A 19070-nucleotide genomic window follows, 5' to 3' on the forward strand; every position below is an offset into this window, starting at 1 on the left:
TGACTTCCTGACACTTAAATCTATATTCGATGTTAACAAATTTCTCTTCTTCAGAAACGCTTTCCTTGCCATTGCCAGTCTACATTTTATATCCTCTCTACTTCGACCATCATCAGTTATTTTACTTCCTAAATAGCAAAACTCCTTTACTACTTTAAGTGTCTCATTTCCTAATCTAATTCCCTCAGCATCACCCGATTTAATTTGACTACATTCCATTATCCTCGTTTTGCTTTTGTTGATGTTCATCTTATATCCTCCTTTCAAGACACTGTCCATTCCGTTCAACTGCTCTTCCAAGTCCTTTGCCGTCTCTGACAGAATTACAATGTCATCGGCGAACCTCAAAGTTTTTACTTCGTCTCCATGAATTTTAATACCTACTCCAAATTTTTCTTTTGTTTCCTTTACTGCTTGCTCAATATACAGATTGAATAACATCGGGGAGAGGCTACAACCCTGTCTCACTCCTTTCCCAACCACTGCTTCCCTTTCATGCCCCTCGACTCTTATGACTGCCATCTGGTTTCTGTACAAATTGTAAATAGCCTTTCGCTCCCTGTATTTTACCCCTGCCACCTTTAGAATTTGAAAAAGAGTATTCCAGTCAACATTGTCAAAAGCTTTCTCTAAGTCTACAAATGCTAGAAACGTAGGTTTGCCTTTTCTTAATCTTTCTTCTAAGATAAGTCGTAAGGTCAGTATTGCCTCACGTGTTCCAACATTTCGACGGAATCCAAACTGATCCTCCCCGAGGTCCGCATCTACCAGGGATGTTAGGGACACTTAATGAGAGTTTATCCATATGCACTGCCAGCAGTCTTCAACGTCATCCCCTTCCTAGCGCTGCAGTCAGGTATTGGTGCTTGTTGTGAGAGTAGTATTTCCTAGCAGTCAGCTGTGACCAGTGCCAGGGTGAGGTGCTTGTCACCCTGGCACTGACATGAACTTACCACTGCAGCAAGCTTCACATGGACCATTCCTTCCTACCACCTGTGGTAACTGTGAACCATGGAATCGTTGACAATCAGTGTAACGTGTTTATGCATTTTAGGAGTATTGTTGTTACAAACCACTGTGTTTAAGAAATGCATCGTTATAATGCAAATTGTATATAGCAAGTGTCTGTAAATGACGGTTACACATATACTCTTAAGAGATGGGAAGTATTATATTGCGCCAAAACGTTCTTAAATGTTTTAAATAAATGAATCACGCAATATGCAAAATGTCGTGCTTGCCTTTTTTTTCTTTCTACACAATTTGTTATTACCACAGTGACCGTGATTCCTGTAGCGTACTTTTAACATCTTTGACAGTCGTGTTTTCATTGTGATTGACGTATTGGGTCATAAATTACACAAATTGTGATAGGGCTATCTTAGAAAGACATCCAGCAGCCGTATATGTCAAAATATATAAAAATGGCTGTAAGCACCATGAGACTTAACACCTGAGTTCATCAGTCCCCTAGACATAGAACGTCTTAAACCTAACTAACCTAAGGACGTCACACACATCCATGCCAGAGGCAAATAGATAAGGATGATACATCTCGTGGTCGTGCGGTAGTGTTCTCGCTTCCCACGCCCGGGTTCCCGGGTTCGATTCCCGGCGGGGTCAGGGATTTTCTCTGCCTCGTGATGGCTGGGTGTTGTGTGATGTCCTTAGGTTAGTTAGGTTTAAGTAGTTCTAAGTTCTACGGGACTGATGACGTAAGATGTTTTGTCCCATAGTGCTCAAAGCCATTTGAACCATTTGATAAGGATGATATAAATATAAGGTGGCCATCGTGACAGTGATGAGGATAATTAATAATTAAATAAATTAAATTCTGAGTAAATATGAACATCTGTCCTCCAACCAACAGTACAACACCACAGTGTGACAAACTAGATACTAAGCACAGAGTAACAGTTCAAGTGGCCTACTATGGGAGATTGTACGAGTGAGGAAAGGGGATGAGGAGGTGGCATTTGCTTACTTAAGGGTCATACGTCGTTGTGCCAGCACCGGCTCTGACCACCAACGAGTGTATGAAGTGCCCTGGGTGTCCACAGCGAAAACACACCGGTTTGTGTTGGTTGTACTAGCATTGGTTGGCTGCAGGGTTGTCGTTTGTTGATTGACGTCTAAATACAAGTAGGCTGACTCCATTTTACATAGCATGTTCGGATTGTGGCAGAGACTCTTACAAAGAACGGGAACCTTCATCCTTTTTTACCTCCTGAAATGTGGCGGATGACATTTGTGGCTGCTATCTCTTATTTACCAGCTGTCTGCTTTCCCTTACTATCGATCATATCAGGGAGCGGAGGGCAAGTGGCGCTTTTCTGCAACTGACAGCGACCACGTCTGGCAGTCAGTCATAACTGCATCTCTTCTCTCTATATTTTCCGCTTTGCCTTGATTCTCTGACACCACTTGCGGAATTTTTCTGTTTTGTTACCTCCTTTACCAGAAGAGCTTAGTACAAACCTTCTGTGTCACATTTCAGGAACTGTGATATTTTATTGGCTTCTGTCTAATCCGGATTGTCAATGTGGCCTAAGACCACAACATTATGTATGTATGACTGGATCGTGTCCCTATGATGTTCGGCCCTGTTCTTTACTTGCACTTTTATTATTCTTTTTCAAAGCAGACTGCTGACTGGCACTGTATTTTTTCTTCGGTTCAGCCTGGAATTTGTCCCAGGTATTTAATGTCCATTCATTGTTGTCTGATCACTGCTGAGCGGCTCTGTCTCAGCAAAAGTTACACATTTGACAAATACACGATATCATTGTGCCACTTATTTTTGGCGACTCAGTCGATTTCATCAAGCCATTTTCTTGCGTCCTGTCCAGTTTCTCTGGAAAGCACTGGCTGGTGCCTGATGCCTGATGTGCAGCTAACTTAGTGCTGTTTTTACACCCATCTGTCTGCTTAGTATAAGGATCTCAGGAACAACATACTGATTGCATTCTCGTCCCTGTTCAAGCAGGTGACAGCTTTTCAATTATCTAATTGGAGCAACAGTGATACAGGCGTTTTGAAGTACCTGGCATCTCCATCAAACAACGTCAGATCAGAAGCACAGTAAAACTGCAATCCAATGGTAGGGAAATCAGTGTGCAGCTAGAACAGAAATGTACTCTTGAGCGGAGATTGCCTTTATTTCAACTCACATAATGAATTCCTGAATGCTGGTACTTACGCAGGTGAAGAAGATTACAGACAGACTATTGCACAATATACAGAAATAAGATCTTTCATGAAAGTTCCAGAAACGATAAATACTGCGTAATACGAAGTTGCGTGTGGTCAGATTTGAACTAGTGGTGATTGGAATGTCAGCTGCCGATACTAAGGAGTCCTGTTTAGATGTGGAAATAGCATTGACATAAACACTGTGTGCGCTTATGTATTTTTCTTCAATAATAAAGTTTATTTTGATAAATATGCTTAATTTGAAGGTTCAATGTGTGGTATAGATATCGACCTGATCTCACTGACAACTGCTGGGTAATCTAAATTAGGTCACTAGTGCACAGTTATAATTCTATTGACAATAAATTTACACATTTTTGATTAAAAGAACAAATTACTTTTAAACACAGCAAAGGGTTCATGTCACCTGCTGTTTCCTTTTTAATGGGTGGTAAATAATGAGTTGTGATCGGTTGATATCTCTCTCTCTCTCTCTCTCTCTCTCTCTCTCTCTCTCTCTCTCTCTCTCTCTCTCTCTCTCTGTGTGTGTGTGTGTGTGTGTGTGTGTGTGTGTGTGTGTGTGTGTGTGTTTGTGTGTGTGAGAGTGTGTGTGTGTGTAACTAAACAGCGAATCATGTTCCAGCGGCCTAGCGTCTTGCCCTTGCAACTACATACTAAGTGGTTGTTCCGTTTTAATAACCAATAATATACCGGGATGTGATTGCTTGATTCATATCAGTGGCTAGTAATAATGGGTTTTGATTGGATTTTTCATAGAAATAGGGCACTGAAATTGGCTGCTTCATTTTAACAGCTGCTCAAATTGTATTTCATTACCCACCAGTGTCATGTATTTTTAAATTACCTGTCATGGCCATGAGATTGTGACGCCTTTGTTCCTGTATCGACGCAACCCGCAAAGTTTGGCAGAACTGCCCTCACTTGGTCCTGAAACCAAGCCATCCACATCCGATCCCAGGGCTGAAGGCTTCGCTAGAACCGACATGGATCCACTGCACATGTTACACCGTTTATCCCAGCCAAAACCACTTCTAATTTTTCTTTCGTCCCTTGCCAGATACTTGCTTGTTGTGCAGGTCTTCAGTCTGCACACTGGCGTTTTGCTGCTCTTCACGCCAGTCTGTCCTATGCAAGACTCTTCAACTCTCACTCCTACTACCTACATCTCGTTCAATCTGTTTATTGTATTCACGCGTTGGTCTATTTCTACAGTTTCTAACCCCCCCCCCCCACCCCAAATCTTCCGTCCATTACCAAATTGACGATTATTTGATGCATCAGGTTGTGTTCTAAGATCGAGCCTTATTTTTTGCCACTTTATGCCAAGTTTTCCGTTTTCGACAGTTCGAGTCAGTAACTTCTCATTAGTTCCTGATGTACCCATCAAATATTGAGCATTTTTCTGCGGCACCACATTTAGAGAGCATTGTCAGCTTTTCCTGTGCACTGCTCACCGTCCACGTTTCACTTTTGTGCATGACATCACTTGAGAAAATAATCTGAGAAGGCTTCCTATCTCTTAAAATCGTATAATATGCTAACAAATTCCTCTTTTCAATACTGACCTCCTTACTTCGGGCATCAGTTATTTTGGTGGCCTAGTAGCAAAATTGACCTGCTTCTAGTGTCTTTTCCTAGCCTAATACTCTCAGCATCGCCTGATTTAATTCGACTACATTCCAACGCAATTGTTTTACTTTTAGCGATTTTAATCTTATAACCTATTTTCTAGACACGAGCTGTTCTCTTGAAAGGCTTTTCCAAGTCCTTTTTGGTATTTGACACAAGTACAGTACAGTTAACAAGCAAAGTTTTTATTTCTTGTCCCTGAACTTTAAATTATTTTCCAAATTTATTATTGTTTTCCTTTACTGCTTACTTAATGTACAGATTACCCACCTCCACAACTAAGATCGCTAATGCACGCTTGTTCCGTGGCGCTCGACTCGGAAGAAAGCTGGCTGGAATCCTGGTGGCAGATGAAATGTTCACTGTCTATATTAGGCCTGCAAGGAGAGGAGAATTGGCGATGTAAAGTTGCGGGCCACCAGTCACTGGGCCAATGTCCTGAATTTAATTCGAAACCTCTCCAAAGTAAGGGCATGCAACACTGTTGATGGTGATCTATCTGTCTGATGTGGACGATAAGCTCGGCTGCCCCTTTCGTGCGATTTTCGTGGAATGGGCTATTTGCCAGAACCTGGTTTTACCCTCTCCCTTCTCTCATCATCTCCAGCACAAATACCACACAACACTACACACACACACACACACACACACACACACACACACACACACACACACACACACACACACACTTGCACGTATTCACATTACAAACTTCTCCAGGAACAGAGTGAATCAGGTTCGTGAAGGCAATAACAAGGATGGAGATCCACTCCGTCTGTGCCGTTACCACCTGCACTAGGTTTCTCGGTTGAGGATCCATGAGGTTAACAGCTTCATTGAAGTGGTCCCAAAGATTTTCGTCTGTGTTTAAATTTGGGGAGTTTGATCACCAGTGGAGTGCAGTAAATTCACCTTGGTGTTTTTCGTACCATGCATGAACTCTGTCATCTGTTCGCCAGCTGGAATCGACTTGACCTTTAGGTAGACACCATCGTGATGAGGGAGAACGAACTGCATGTGGGGGTGGACATGGTCCCTACGGATAGATGCATACAAGTGTTGATCCGCGGTGCCCTCCCCAATGACGAAATCATCCAAGAAATGCGTCGAAAACTTCTGTGGCTGCCCACTGCATACAATGTAGTGCCTAATGTATCGGCATCCCACTTCACATCAGGGCAACACTGGATGCCAGCATCACATGGCGTATAATCACCAGGACAACCTAAATTGTCCGTGTTGTCAACACAAATACGAGTATTTACCATTGTGATGAAATAAAATACATACAGCAGTCCGTATAATTTTATTTTATTTTGTTGCAACCAATTTCAGCGATTCAATGCGTCATCTTCAGGCTTTTGTTGATGTGGTACAGGTTGATATGATCACTATATATATTACATTAGCTACCAGCATTACTGGATATGCAGATAATCTGAAACTTAAGTGTTAGCATTCCAACCATCAACAGTAAATTGCCAGAAGCGCACCGAACAGCTTCCCCCCCCCCCCCCTCCCGCCCAGTGTGTTCCCCAGCTAGCTCCTCTATAATCTCCATGGCTGCTGGTCCTCAAGGGATGACAGTGCTCCTCTCCCCGCCCACCAACCGCCTCCGCCATCGCAACTGATCATACCTGAAACATGGTTGGTAGGTACTCAGAGAGTGCACCAAATAAGGTTATGATTGTGGATAGGGCCGTAAACAGTTACTGTGAGTTACATAATCAAAGACACAACTCTGTTTTTCTAAGAACCACTCATTTACACATTTCTTTAAAAGATCACAAGTAAACAGTTCAGCTGAAGACCTAGTTAAAGAACTTGAGATGCTTTCTGGGCTGAAGGCCCAAAACCACAGCAAAAGTAAAAAAAAATTGAGCGGCTGAAGGCCTGGCTTATAAATCAAAAGCAATTAAAAATAGAAGGCGAAAATTTTTTTCCTAAAAAACGACATGCAGTTGAAAAATGTAGCGGCTTAGGGCCTACACTACAGGTCTGAGGGACATCTACAGTTAAAAGACCTTAATATACAATTCTTCCAACCAAGAAATTTCTTTTTACTGTAACAACAGAACGGCCGAAAACCTAACTAAAGAAAGAATTACTTATTACATGGCTGAAATCCACAAACAAATTTGAAACAATTGCTAAAGGCCTGAAAAACGAGTCAGACAAACAATTTAAAATAAACCCCTTCCTTCTCACAAATTTTCTTTTAAAGAACACACAGGCTGAAGGCCTTATTAAAAGGGGTACACGTAAATCCTCGGCTGAATGCCACACACAACACATTGAAAACCTACGGCTTAGGGCGTGGATTACAGACAATTTCAGATATAATCAATTTTAAGGAAAAAGAAATTTTTAAATAAAATCAATTTTCAAAATTTTAATTTAATACGGCTGAAGGGCTTGGTTTAAAATTTAAGAAGAACTGAATTAATACACGGCCGAAGACCTCGCACAACACTTCAAACTATAATGATGATAGAAATCTAAAGCAAAAAAACAAGTGATGCTCGGAAGCGTTCCAAGAGCAGCCTGAGAAGATACCTCAAACGTAAGGTGAGATGAGACAGGCAGCCAAGAGTTTGAAACTAGGGACGGCCGAAACATCGACCAACAATGTAACCAATTCCCTTCTGTCTTACCAACGGAACAATGATGGAAAATATCGGCCGGACACAAGTACACGAACAGCACTACATCATCAGAAATTGGCGTCTAAAAACAGCCAGTAGAAAATAACCACTCTAAACTAAATATGAACCAAACAAGTTATAAAGCTGTCGATCTACACGCCGTGGCGGACAGCAATGACACGACGAGGAAAGGCACACTGCCCACAAACTACGCTAAGGAGCAGGGCAGGTAACTGGACTTTAACGGCCACACGGCAGAATATACCGCTGGTACACTTCCCTGGAAAGTAACAGTCAATTTAATAATTAATCACAATGTAGGAAGATGGCTGCAAGATTTCGGTGACTCCAACACAGCATACATTGCAGCTAGCCCGTACGACCCAGGGAGCAACAACCCGCAAATGAATGAAGAGATATCACAATAGCTGAGGTTTCATAACAGATTAACTGATCACTCAACTTCAGCGTCTAGGTTCGGTGGGCAACGAACTTTGTAGCTCTCGCAGCTAGCACGTGCGTGCTGCCAGCGGTTTCGGCCTTGCCTCACCCCACGGAGACTTCCTCACTGCTCCGTCCCAACCGACTGACTCAATCCAGCACACACACAGCATTACAATAACTGCTCAGGCAAAACACACAAGCTACACACGTTTGCTCGAAAACACTTCCACAAACAACTCGAACAATAGTAAAATCGTCACCGTGGAACAACACGGACGAATCACAAGTCGATATAAACAGAGAAACCAGAAGCAGTCGGCGACTAAATGCACTTCGTCCGATAAGACGACCGACCAAACTACCAACTAAGTTCGTCCCCACTCAAGTCAGGTGTGTTGGCAACTGTTGGGCAACTCATGGCTGTCTGGACCTTACTGCTTCTCGATCCCGACTGAACTCCAGATACACTCCAAAGAAACTACGACAGTGCTCTTATCGATAAGTGCTCCTGCTGCTGCTGCTGCTGCTGCTTCTACCACTCATGGGCAGGCAAGCCAGAAACTTAATGACTCCAGTATATCGAATAAGAAACTGGACGGCAGTACCGCAAAGACAAGATGCCATGCAATAAACGGCACGAACACGAGCCGCGCACAGCTCAACACCCAAGGTGGACCCTCCGGCAGAGTTCCTAGGATCATGGAGAATCCTGTGCCTGCGACCGCCCCAGGTGTCCTGTCGAATCTGGGGCCCGACATCGAGATGAGCCTTCCACTCACCCCTGGGGGAGGATGGGGAGGTCCTCTGCGGCCGCACACTGCATACATCGTAGCGGCTATTGCATCGGCGCCCGCATCTCGTGGTCGTGTGGTAGCGTTCTCGCTTCCCACGCCTGGGTTCCCTGGTTCGATTCCCGGCGGGGCCAGGGATTTTCTCTGCCTCGTGATGGCTGGGTGTTGTGTGATGTCCTTAGGTTAGTTAGGTTTAAGTAGTTCTAAGTTCTAGGGGACTGATGACCATAGATGTTAAGTCCCATAGTGTTCAGAGCCATTTGAGCCATTTTTTTATTGCATCGGCATCCCACACAACAACTCCACCAGAGGTCGCAGCTAGCCCAGGAGCTACACTATTTGATGAAAAGTATCTGCACATCTGCAAAAACATATGTTTTTCATATTAGGTGCATTGTGCTGTCACCTATTGCTAGGTACTCCAAATTAGCGACCTCAGTAGTCATTAGAGATCTTGACAGAGCAGAATGGTGCGCTCCACAGATCACACGGACTTCGAACGTGGTCATATGATTGGGTGTTACTTGTGTCATACGTCTGTACGCGATGTTTTCACTCTCCTAAACATCCCTAAATACACTGTTTATGATGTGATAGTGGAGTGGAAAGGTGAAGGGACACTTACAGCACAGAAGCGTACAGGCCGACCTCGTCGTTGACAGACAGAGACTACACACAGTTGAATAGGGTCATCTACTACATCTACATCTACATGACTACTCTGCAATTCACATTTAAGTGCTTGGCAGAGGGTTCATCGAACCACAATCATACTATCTCTCTACTATTCCATTCCCGAACAGCGAGCGGGAAAAACGAACACCTAAACCTTTCTGTTAGAGCTCTGATTTCTCTTATTTTATTTTGATGATCATTCCTACCTATGTAGGTTGGGCTCAACAAAATATTTTCGCATTCGGAAGAGAAAGTTGGTGACTGAAATTTCGTAAAAAGGTATCGCCGCGACGAAAAAGTCTTTGCTGTAATGACTTCCATCCCAACTCGTGTATCATATCTGCCACACTCTCTCCCCTACAACGTGATAATACAAAACGAGCTGCCCCTTTTTGCACCCTTTCGATGTCCTCCGTCAATCCCACCTGGTAACGATCCCACACCGCGCAGCAATATTCTAGCAGAGGACGAACGAGTGTAGTGTAAGCTGTCTCTTTAGTGGACTTGTTGCATCTTCTAAGTGTCCTGCCAATGAAACGCAACCTTTGGCTCGCCTTCCCGACAATATTATCCATGTGGTCCTTCCAAATGAAGTTGTTCGTAGTTTTAACACCCAGCTACTTAGTTGAATTGACAGCCTTGAGAATTGTACTATTTATCGAGTAATCGAATTCCAACGGATTTCTTTTGAAACTCATGTGGATCATCTCACACATTTCGTTATTTAGCGTCAACTGCCACCTGCCACACCATACAGCAATCTTTTCTAAATCGCTTTGCAACTGATACTGGTCTTCGGATGACCTTACTAGACGGTAAATTACAGCATCATCTGAGAACAATCTAAGAGAACTGCTCAGATCGTCACCCAGGTCATTTACATAGATCAGGAACAGCAGAGGTCCCAGGACGCTTCCCTGGGGAACACCTGATATCACTTCAGTTTTACTCGATGATTTGCCGTCTATTACTACGAACTGCGACCTTCCTGACAGGAAATCACGAATCCAGTCGCACAACTGAGACGATACCCCATAGGTCCGCAGCTTGATTAGAAGTCGCTTGTGAGGAACGGTGTCAAAAGCTTTCCGGAAATCTAGAAGTACGGAATCAACTTGAGATCCCCTGTCGATAGCGGCCATTACTTCGTGCGAATAAAGAGCTACCTGCGTTGCACAAGAGCGATGTTTTCTGAAGCCATGCTGACTACGTGTCAATAGATCGTTCCCTTCGAGGTGATTCATAATATTTGAATACAGTATATGCTCCAAAACCCTACTGCAAACCGACGTCAATGATATAGTCTGTAGTTAAATGGATTACTCCTACTACCCTTCTTGAACACTGGTGCGACCTGCGCAATTTTCCAATCTGTAGGTACAGATCTATCGGTAAGCGAGCGGTTGTATATGAGTGCTAAGTAGGGAGCTATAGTATCAGCGTAATCTGAAAGGAACCTAATCGGTATACAATCTGGACCTGACGACTTGCCCGTATCAAGCGACTTGAGTTGCTTCGCAACCCCTAAGGTATCTATTTCAAAGAAAGTCATGCTAGCAGATGTTCGTGTTTCATATTCTGGAATATTCCATTCGTCTTCCCTGGTGAAGGAATTTCGGAAAACTGCGTTCAATAACTCCGCTTTAGCAGCACAGTCGTCGGTAACAGTACCATCGGCACTGCGCAGCGAAGGTATTGACTGAGGCTTGCCGCTTGTGTACTTTACATACGACCAGAATGTCTTTGGATTTTCTACCAAATTTCGAGACTGTTTCGTTGTGGAACCTATTAAAGGCATCTGGCATCGAAGTACGTGCCAAATTTCGCGCGTCTGTAAATGTTAGCCCATCTTCGGGATTTCGCGTTCTTCTGAACTTCGCATGCTTTTTTCGTTTATATCATAATGTGTAATAGGCTGACAACATTGAGACCATCACACAGGAATTTAAAGCTGCATCAGGATCCACTGCAGGTAGTATGACAGTTAGGCGAGAGGTGAGAAAACTTCTATTTCATAGTCGATCGGCGGCTCATAAGCCATACATCAAACCAGTAAATTCCAAACGACGCCTCGCTTAGTGTAAGGAGCGTGAACATTGGACTATTCAACAGTGGAAAAACGTTGTGTGGAGCCACAAATCACGTTACACAATGTAGCGATACAATGGCAGGGTGTTGGTACGGCGAAGGGGTCATTTGCCACGTGTGTTGTACCAACAGTAAAATTCGGAGCCGACGATGTATGATGTGGTCGTGTTTTTCTTGGATGGGGCTTGCTCCCCCTATTGTTTAGCGTGGCACCATCACGGCACAGACCTACATCGATGTTTTAAGCACCTTCTTGCTTCCCACTGTTGAGCAATTTGGTGATGGTGATTGCATCTGTCGACATCAGTTCATAATGTATGGCCTGTGGCTGAGCGATTACATCCCTATAATGGACTGGCCTGGACAGAGTCCTGACATGAATCCTATAGAACATCTTTCGGATGCTTTGGAACGCCGACTTCGTGGCAGGCATCATCGACTGACATCCGTACCTCTCCTCAGTACTTCACTCCATGAAGAATGGGCTGCCATTCCCCGAGAAACCGTCCAGCACCTGATTAAACGTATCCTTGAGAGAGTGGAAGCTGTCATCAAGGTTAAGGGTGGGCTAACACCATATTGAATTCCAGCACCACAAACTTGTAAGTCATTTTTAGCCAGGTGTCCGGATACTTTTTATCTCACAGTGTACTTTTGTACCCCAGGCACATGTTTCCAAATAGTTCCGGCAGATACATCCCCCAAAAGGTCTTTATAGAGCGACGCACCTGCCGGCAAAGGAAAGTTCGACGCACCGCTTAGAAGTATACAGCGCTGCCAGCTTGGCAGCCACGATCAGACGCTTCTTCTAGGTGGCCGATCGCTTGCAGATTGACTTGGTTGAGTCTACAAACATTTTGACATTGTAGGATTGTTATATTGTGATCTTTCCTCGTGGAGAGATGAGTTTTTTCTACTATTACTTATTATTTTATATTTATGACGATTCGCACTTTGGATCGAGTCGGTTTATCTTTTGGAGATTGTATTATTGTTTCGTTTTGGTGAGGCCAATAAATTATTTTCGGACTGTGTTTTCCACATTTCTATTCTGCTAGCGCAGATACTTCAAAAACATTCCTCAGACCATAATTCATGCAGGGTATTTGCTTTCAGAATGTTTGCACCCGACACGCCTATGGCCGTCTGTCCGATGGAACGCAAAAGGTGATTCATCTGAGAAGACCACTTATCGTCAATCAATGGACGTTCACTTGTGGTACTGGCGCTCAAATTCCGGCTTTCGTCGCTGATGAACAGCAGTCAGCATGGGTACATGAAACCGGCACCTGCTGTGAAGCAACGTTTGCCCAGTGGTCCTTACGGATACACTGCTGGTAGCCCTTTGCTTCATATGGGTGGTCAGTTACTGAAGACTTGCACGTCGCTTCACCGACACACATGTGCGCAGCATTCAGTCAACCCTGTCATCTACACAATATTTCAGTGCCTGTGTTATTCTGAATTTCGATGCAAAGTTTCTTTGCACATGTTTGTGACATTGCAACACCTCTGTCTAGAATATTATTACCTTCTGGGCTTGGATATATAACAAAATCATCCAGCAATTTTTAATAGAATGGAGTAGTGTGACTACCTAACGTCAAACGACGGCTACTATCGGCAAGGAGTATGTGATTATGAATAGCGACAAAAGACGTCGAATAAACTTGCCAACGTCCACAAGCTACAAATGTATAAAACAAATATGTAAAAGGTTTAAATTAAGGATAGAAATCGTCAGCAGTGGCGGCCGAAGAGTTCCGGAATAATCAGTCACCCTCGTTTGGCCAAAGGCCTTCTCGGAGAGGATAGAGGAGGGGACACAGAATCAGGGCACCATCTATCCCTTTGGGTGGTAAACTGCTCCTAAAATTAGGATGAAGCGCAATTATCAATGCCATGAATATGCAGAAGCTAACGAAACCGCTTTATTAAGAGCAGGTAACAAGTATCCACAGGACATGTGGCCTGAAATTGGGAAAGGGAGATCAGAAAAATGATTCTGGACAAGTACCTCATTCTTAACTCCGGAAGGGATTGCAACGGGCAGGTGAAATTCTATGACTCGAAATGTGGAACGTGGAACGTCTGAAGTTTGAACGTAATAGGAAAGCTGGACAGTCTGAATGGTTGTAATATATTGGAGACCAGTGAAATGAAACGGGAAAAGATGATTAGACTGGGTCAGACGGATATAGGGTAATGTCAACAAGAACATAAAAGTGGTATAATGGGAGAAGGATTATTTATGAATAAAAGGAAACTGACACCAGACCAGTGCCAATATCAATAATTGATGTTCACATGCTGATGTCACAAGCAGAATATGAAGAGATGAAGAAAGTGAGTGATGTTAATGAGTAGGGCATTCAGTATTTAAACGGAAATAAACGAGGGACATTGGTTCTTGGCTGTAGGGGAAGGAATGAAAGAAGTAATGGTAGAATATGGCCCTGGCAATAAAAATGAAAGAGAAGAAAGACTGATAGCGTAAATCAATTTTAGAGTTTAATAACCGAGGCTCTGTTCAAGAATCATAAATGGAGATGGTAGACCTGAAAAAGATGCAGAGCTGTGAAAAGATTACAGATAGATAACACCATTCTTATAAGAGGTGCTGCTTTGCTACAGAAATTCCATATAATAGTTGAATTACCTTTTTTTGGAGCCTGTGTTACGAATGTCCGCATAAATTACAGGTAAATCGTTAGAAGTGTAGAGAGATAGGGCGTAGTGTTATCAGGACTGTCTGGAAGGTTTACAGGCACACCAATCAGTTACTGGGTAGTCTCATTATTCCAGTAGGCAAACTGCACAATAATATTAACATCAGAGACCGCCCACTACGCAACTGCTCTTGGCAGTCAACGTGGCTGCTGCTTTTAACTTCCTCAATATTGTCACTAGATAGTTCTGTGAGGGGTGTAAGTGCATTTACGTTTTTCTTGCCAGGGAGCATGCCACTTTTCATGTAATTTATGTTACCAACGTCAATAACAAGAACGTCAGTGTTCTCGAATAATAACACACCAAAGCCTTCATCGACCGGGTTCATCGTCTTCTCTAATAGTTGAAGGAAGCTTGGAACTTGAAGTAAGACATGTTAACTCTTTCTGCTGCCTCAAGATAGTGGTCAGTTCTTTTTATGAAGCCATATACTCTCGAAGACAGAGATTAGGAAGTTCCACTCATGTGATCATAACGGCACTTCTCGTTATTACTCTTAAATTTAAAGGGTTTCTGAGAGATTTCTCGTAGAATTACACAGTCAAAATCTCATTATGTAGCTCTAATAGTAGACAAAATACAATGGAAAGCAATACTAGAACGTTTTCAGGTTTCCAGTCGCGTCAAGTGGTTAACTGGCCGCAAGCTTCCGGTAGAAATCTCCTCTGCCATTGTTAAGTGGTTGTCTGTCGAGTCAGTCCTGCAGTGCTTATATAGTCGCGTCGTCGCCAGTGACGTCACTGATCTCCAGGCCACCTTACATTACAATGTTTTGGTGGCGCAACCGCCACGTTCCCTTCAACTTCCCAGTCACAGAATCAGGCTGCACTCAGGTGCACCATCTTTACTGAGCGTGTTGTCCGGTTTTTTTATCTCTATTGCGTCTTATATCACGCTATCCCAGAAGACGTTGATCCGTTTAATAAAAGAAGTATCGTCGAATGTAACTTAAAGGAAAGTGATTACAATAATAAAAAAATTTCACAAACAGTTTTATGTAAGCTGCGAAATCTGAATTATTCCAAAGAAGCCACAAAGAAGATTGTGGTTTTAGTGTTTTATGGATCAATAACAAGGAAGACTGCCGGCGCATGGAGAAACATAAAATCGACAGTCTTCAGACCCCTCCCCCCCCCCCCCCCCCCCCACAAAATATCTCACTTCTGGGATGGCGTAATAAATGAAGCAATGGAGATCAAGTTATCGGTCAACAAACTCAATAAAGAGGTTGAATTGCAGCTGAGTACTGCCTGGGATTCTGGGATTGGGGAGTTGAAACGAGTGCGGCGGTCACGCCACCAAAACATCGCCATACATGGTGCAGGACTGGACACCAGTGACGTCACTGGCGGTGGCAGTGGCATTCACAACACAATGAACCACTTGACAATGTTAGAGGAGATCACTGCCGAACGCTCGTGGCTAGTTAGCCACTTGACGCAGCTTGAAACCCGAGAATATTTTATTAATGAATATCACCACAAGGGAATGCATTTGTGCTTTGGAAAGCAATAATTGTCATATTTCATTATTTCTTTTAGTGTGTGCTTAAGAAACAGAATTTTTAACTTTCTGTAACTGAACGTTGTTTTTTTGCTTTTTGGTGTAAATTAAGTGACAGTATGCACACAAAGGCCCAACAAGCTGGTTATCATAATACAGAAGATTGCTTCAGAGATCTGTAGTCAAAAGAAAAATTTCATATCTGTACAAAAGTCTAAATTACCCATCTGACTTCATCAAAAAAATCTTAGTTCTGCTAAAAGCGCCACAGAAATTAGCTACACAATATAACGACGATCCGTACTAGCGTGGTTTCCGACATTAACAGATGGTTAGCATTACTTTGTCTTTTACTTCATTTGCCTGATTGCAATTTATTGTTTAACTGGGAGAGAGATCTCGCATCAAAAAAGAAATAAGGAGGAGGAAAGAAATCATGCATGTTGCTTGTGATAATACGAAAGTATGGTTTGATTACTCCGACTGCAAACAAAAAAAATCGATTCAACGTAAAAAAGCCTGCGTTATTCATGAAAATACGATTTCGAGTATAATACACACATGTGTAACTCCTGTTCTAACTTATTTTCTGTGTAGATTAAAAAAATGCCTTTGGCTCATATGTTGAAAGTACAGGGGTAACGGATGACAGTGTGCATAAAATGGATTTTCAATAGTATTCTTGGTTTCACATAGGCAAAAGGAACTGCGAGAATTTGCTACATACATCGCTTTGCTTCAGCATAACCATTGTAACAAATCATTCTGCTAGCAGTAAAATCTCAGTTTGAACACATTAAAGTAGTAGGGTAATACACAAGGCGCAATTTGCAATCGTGTTGGGGCTGTTTGTATGGAAATTGTATAACGGTAGATTCAACATTTAAAAAAAAAAAGCCAGAATCACACTTTCTTTAAAAATGAGTCATGGCAGATTTTATAAGCAGTCGAATTAGTGGTAGGGTGGCAATTCTCCGTAAACTATAAGGTAGGAATGCTTTACCTCGATTCTTGTAACTACGTATTAAATGTGCTGCATAGCCCAGAACGTGAAGCTGTGACCAAGAATTTCATACACACTGTGTGATCGAAAGTATGACGATACCCCCAAAACATACGTTTTTCATACTAAGTGCATTGTGCTGCCATCTGCTACCAGTTATTCCATATCAGCGACCTCCGTAGTCGTTAGACATCGTGAGAGAGCAGAATGTGTCGCTCTGCGGAACTTAGTGACCTCAAACGTCGTCAGGTGATTGAGTGTCACTTCTGTCATACACCTCTAAGCGCGATTTCCACACTCGTAAATATCTTTAGGTCCATTGTTTCCGATGTGATAGTGGAGTGGAAACGTGAAGCGACACGTACAACACGAAAGCGTACAAGCCGACCTGGTCTGTTGATTGACACAGACCGCCGACTGCTGAAGAGGGATGTAATGTGTAACAAGCAGATATCTATCCAGACCATCGCATAGGAATTCCAAAGTGCATCAGGATCCACTGCAAGTACTATGACAGTTAGGCGTGAGGTGAAAACACTTGGAGCTACACATCACCCTGGTAAACGTCAAATGACGCCTCTCTTAGTGTAAGAAGCGTAAACATTGGACGATTGAACAGAGGAAAAAAGGTTGTATGGAGCGACGAATCACGGTACACAATGTGGCGATCCGATGTCAGGGTGTGGGTACGGCGAATACGCGGTAAACGTCATCTGCCAACGTGTGCAGTGCTAAGAGTAAAATTCGGAGTCGGTGGTTTTATCGTGTGGTGGTGCTTTTCATGGAGGGACTTGTACCCCTTGTTGTTTTGCGTGGCACTATCACAGCACAGGCGTACATTGACGTTGTAAGCGCCTTCTTGCTTCCCACTGTTGAAGAGCAATTCGGGGATGGCGATTGCATCTTTCAACACGATCGAACACTTGTTCGTAGTACACGGCCGGTGGCGGATAGTTACACGACAATAACATCCCTGTAACGGACTGGCCTGCACAGAGTCCTGACCTGAATCCTACAGAACACCTTCGATTGCCGACTTCATGCCAGGCCTCACCGACCTACATGGTACATCTCCTCAGTGCAGCACTCCGTGAAGAATGGGCTGCCATTCCCCAAGAAACCTTCCAGCACCTGGTTGAATGCATGCCTACGAGTGTATAAACTGCCATCAAGGCTAAGGATCGGACAACACCATATTGAAGTCCAGCGTTACCGTTATAGTCCGCAACGAACTTGTGAATCATTTTCAGCCAGGTGTCCGGATACATTTCATTACATGCGTGTGGTTGTAACGGGTTCACTTTGCGAATCAGTCACTGATTCCTGGGTGAGATCACAGCTATCGAAAACATTGGAAATAGATCGAGGTTTGGCAGTAAGTTCCGCTTTACTGGACAAGGATTCATTATAGAAAACAAGGTATGAGTGTCACTTTATTAAGTATACACAGCTAACTTTTCTCACGAAGTAATTTTTATAGGGCGGAGAGTAGCCGCATGTTACAAAACACCAGCAGACTGCTTATCGTGATACGGGTACAAACACACATAGCGTTGTAGTAAAAACTTGTTTGTTCTCTAGAAATAAATGAAAATACTAATGGCTTACATACGGGAAGTATTGATAAAATGGCGGCACATAACTGATTGACTGTAGCTGATCCCCAAAAGAGCTGCAGGATTATGGTATTATTGATAACCTCGAAATATCCAAGAAGCTGTTCGCTGATAATGCGGCTGTCTACAGCAAAATAGCAGCAAGACGACTGTAGAAAACTAAAGAAAAATCTGCACAAGACTGACGGTTGGCATAAGGAGTGGGAGTTGCACCTGGACGGAAGCAAATGTATCATAGTGCACATAAGTAGGAGAAGAGAAACATTACTGTACAATCACACCATTTCCGGCAAATTACTGGACACAATAACTACCATAAACAGAAACAACATCCGCAGTCTCATAAGGTAAATACAAAAGACTCAGGAACGAGAAAAGAAAGAAAAGAGACACCATGGGAGTACACCTGCGCATAGTATTTCGTCGCCCCTCATACGTCTCGGAAAGTGGTCACAACGAGAAAATCGAAAGAATTAAAGTTCTTGCGGAAGTTTACCAGCAAATATACCTTATAGGTATTATTGGCCGATAGTGCAGGGACAGGTGTTAAATGGTTGCAGTAAAGGACGTGTCGGCTTCGGAACGAAATGTAATTGATGTGTTCATATAATTGCTTTTTTCCTACTCTAATTCACTATTTCATTTTCTAAATGCAGACTACATAGAAAGTGCGTAGTGTATAAGTCTATTAAATTTTGCAAGCACTTGCTGTCAAGACTACGCTTTAATGTAA

At 43.0% G+C, this 19070-nt stretch overlaps 1 protein-coding gene across 1 annotated transcript in view; it reads left to right on the top strand.

Annotated features, from left to right (window-relative positions):
• LOC126281392 (dipeptidase 1-like) overlaps positions 1-19070 on the top strand; it is a 342362-nt gene that overhangs the window by 53908 nt on the left and 269384 nt on the right. The gene's annotated exons all lie outside the window — the stretch shown is intronic.

Source organism: Schistocerca gregaria, chromosome 7 (genome assembly GCF_023897955.1).
Source record: "Schistocerca gregaria isolate iqSchGreg1 chromosome 7, iqSchGreg1.2, whole genome shotgun sequence".
NCBI classification, from domain to species: Eukaryota; Metazoa; Arthropoda; class Insecta; order Orthoptera; family Acrididae; genus Schistocerca; species Schistocerca gregaria.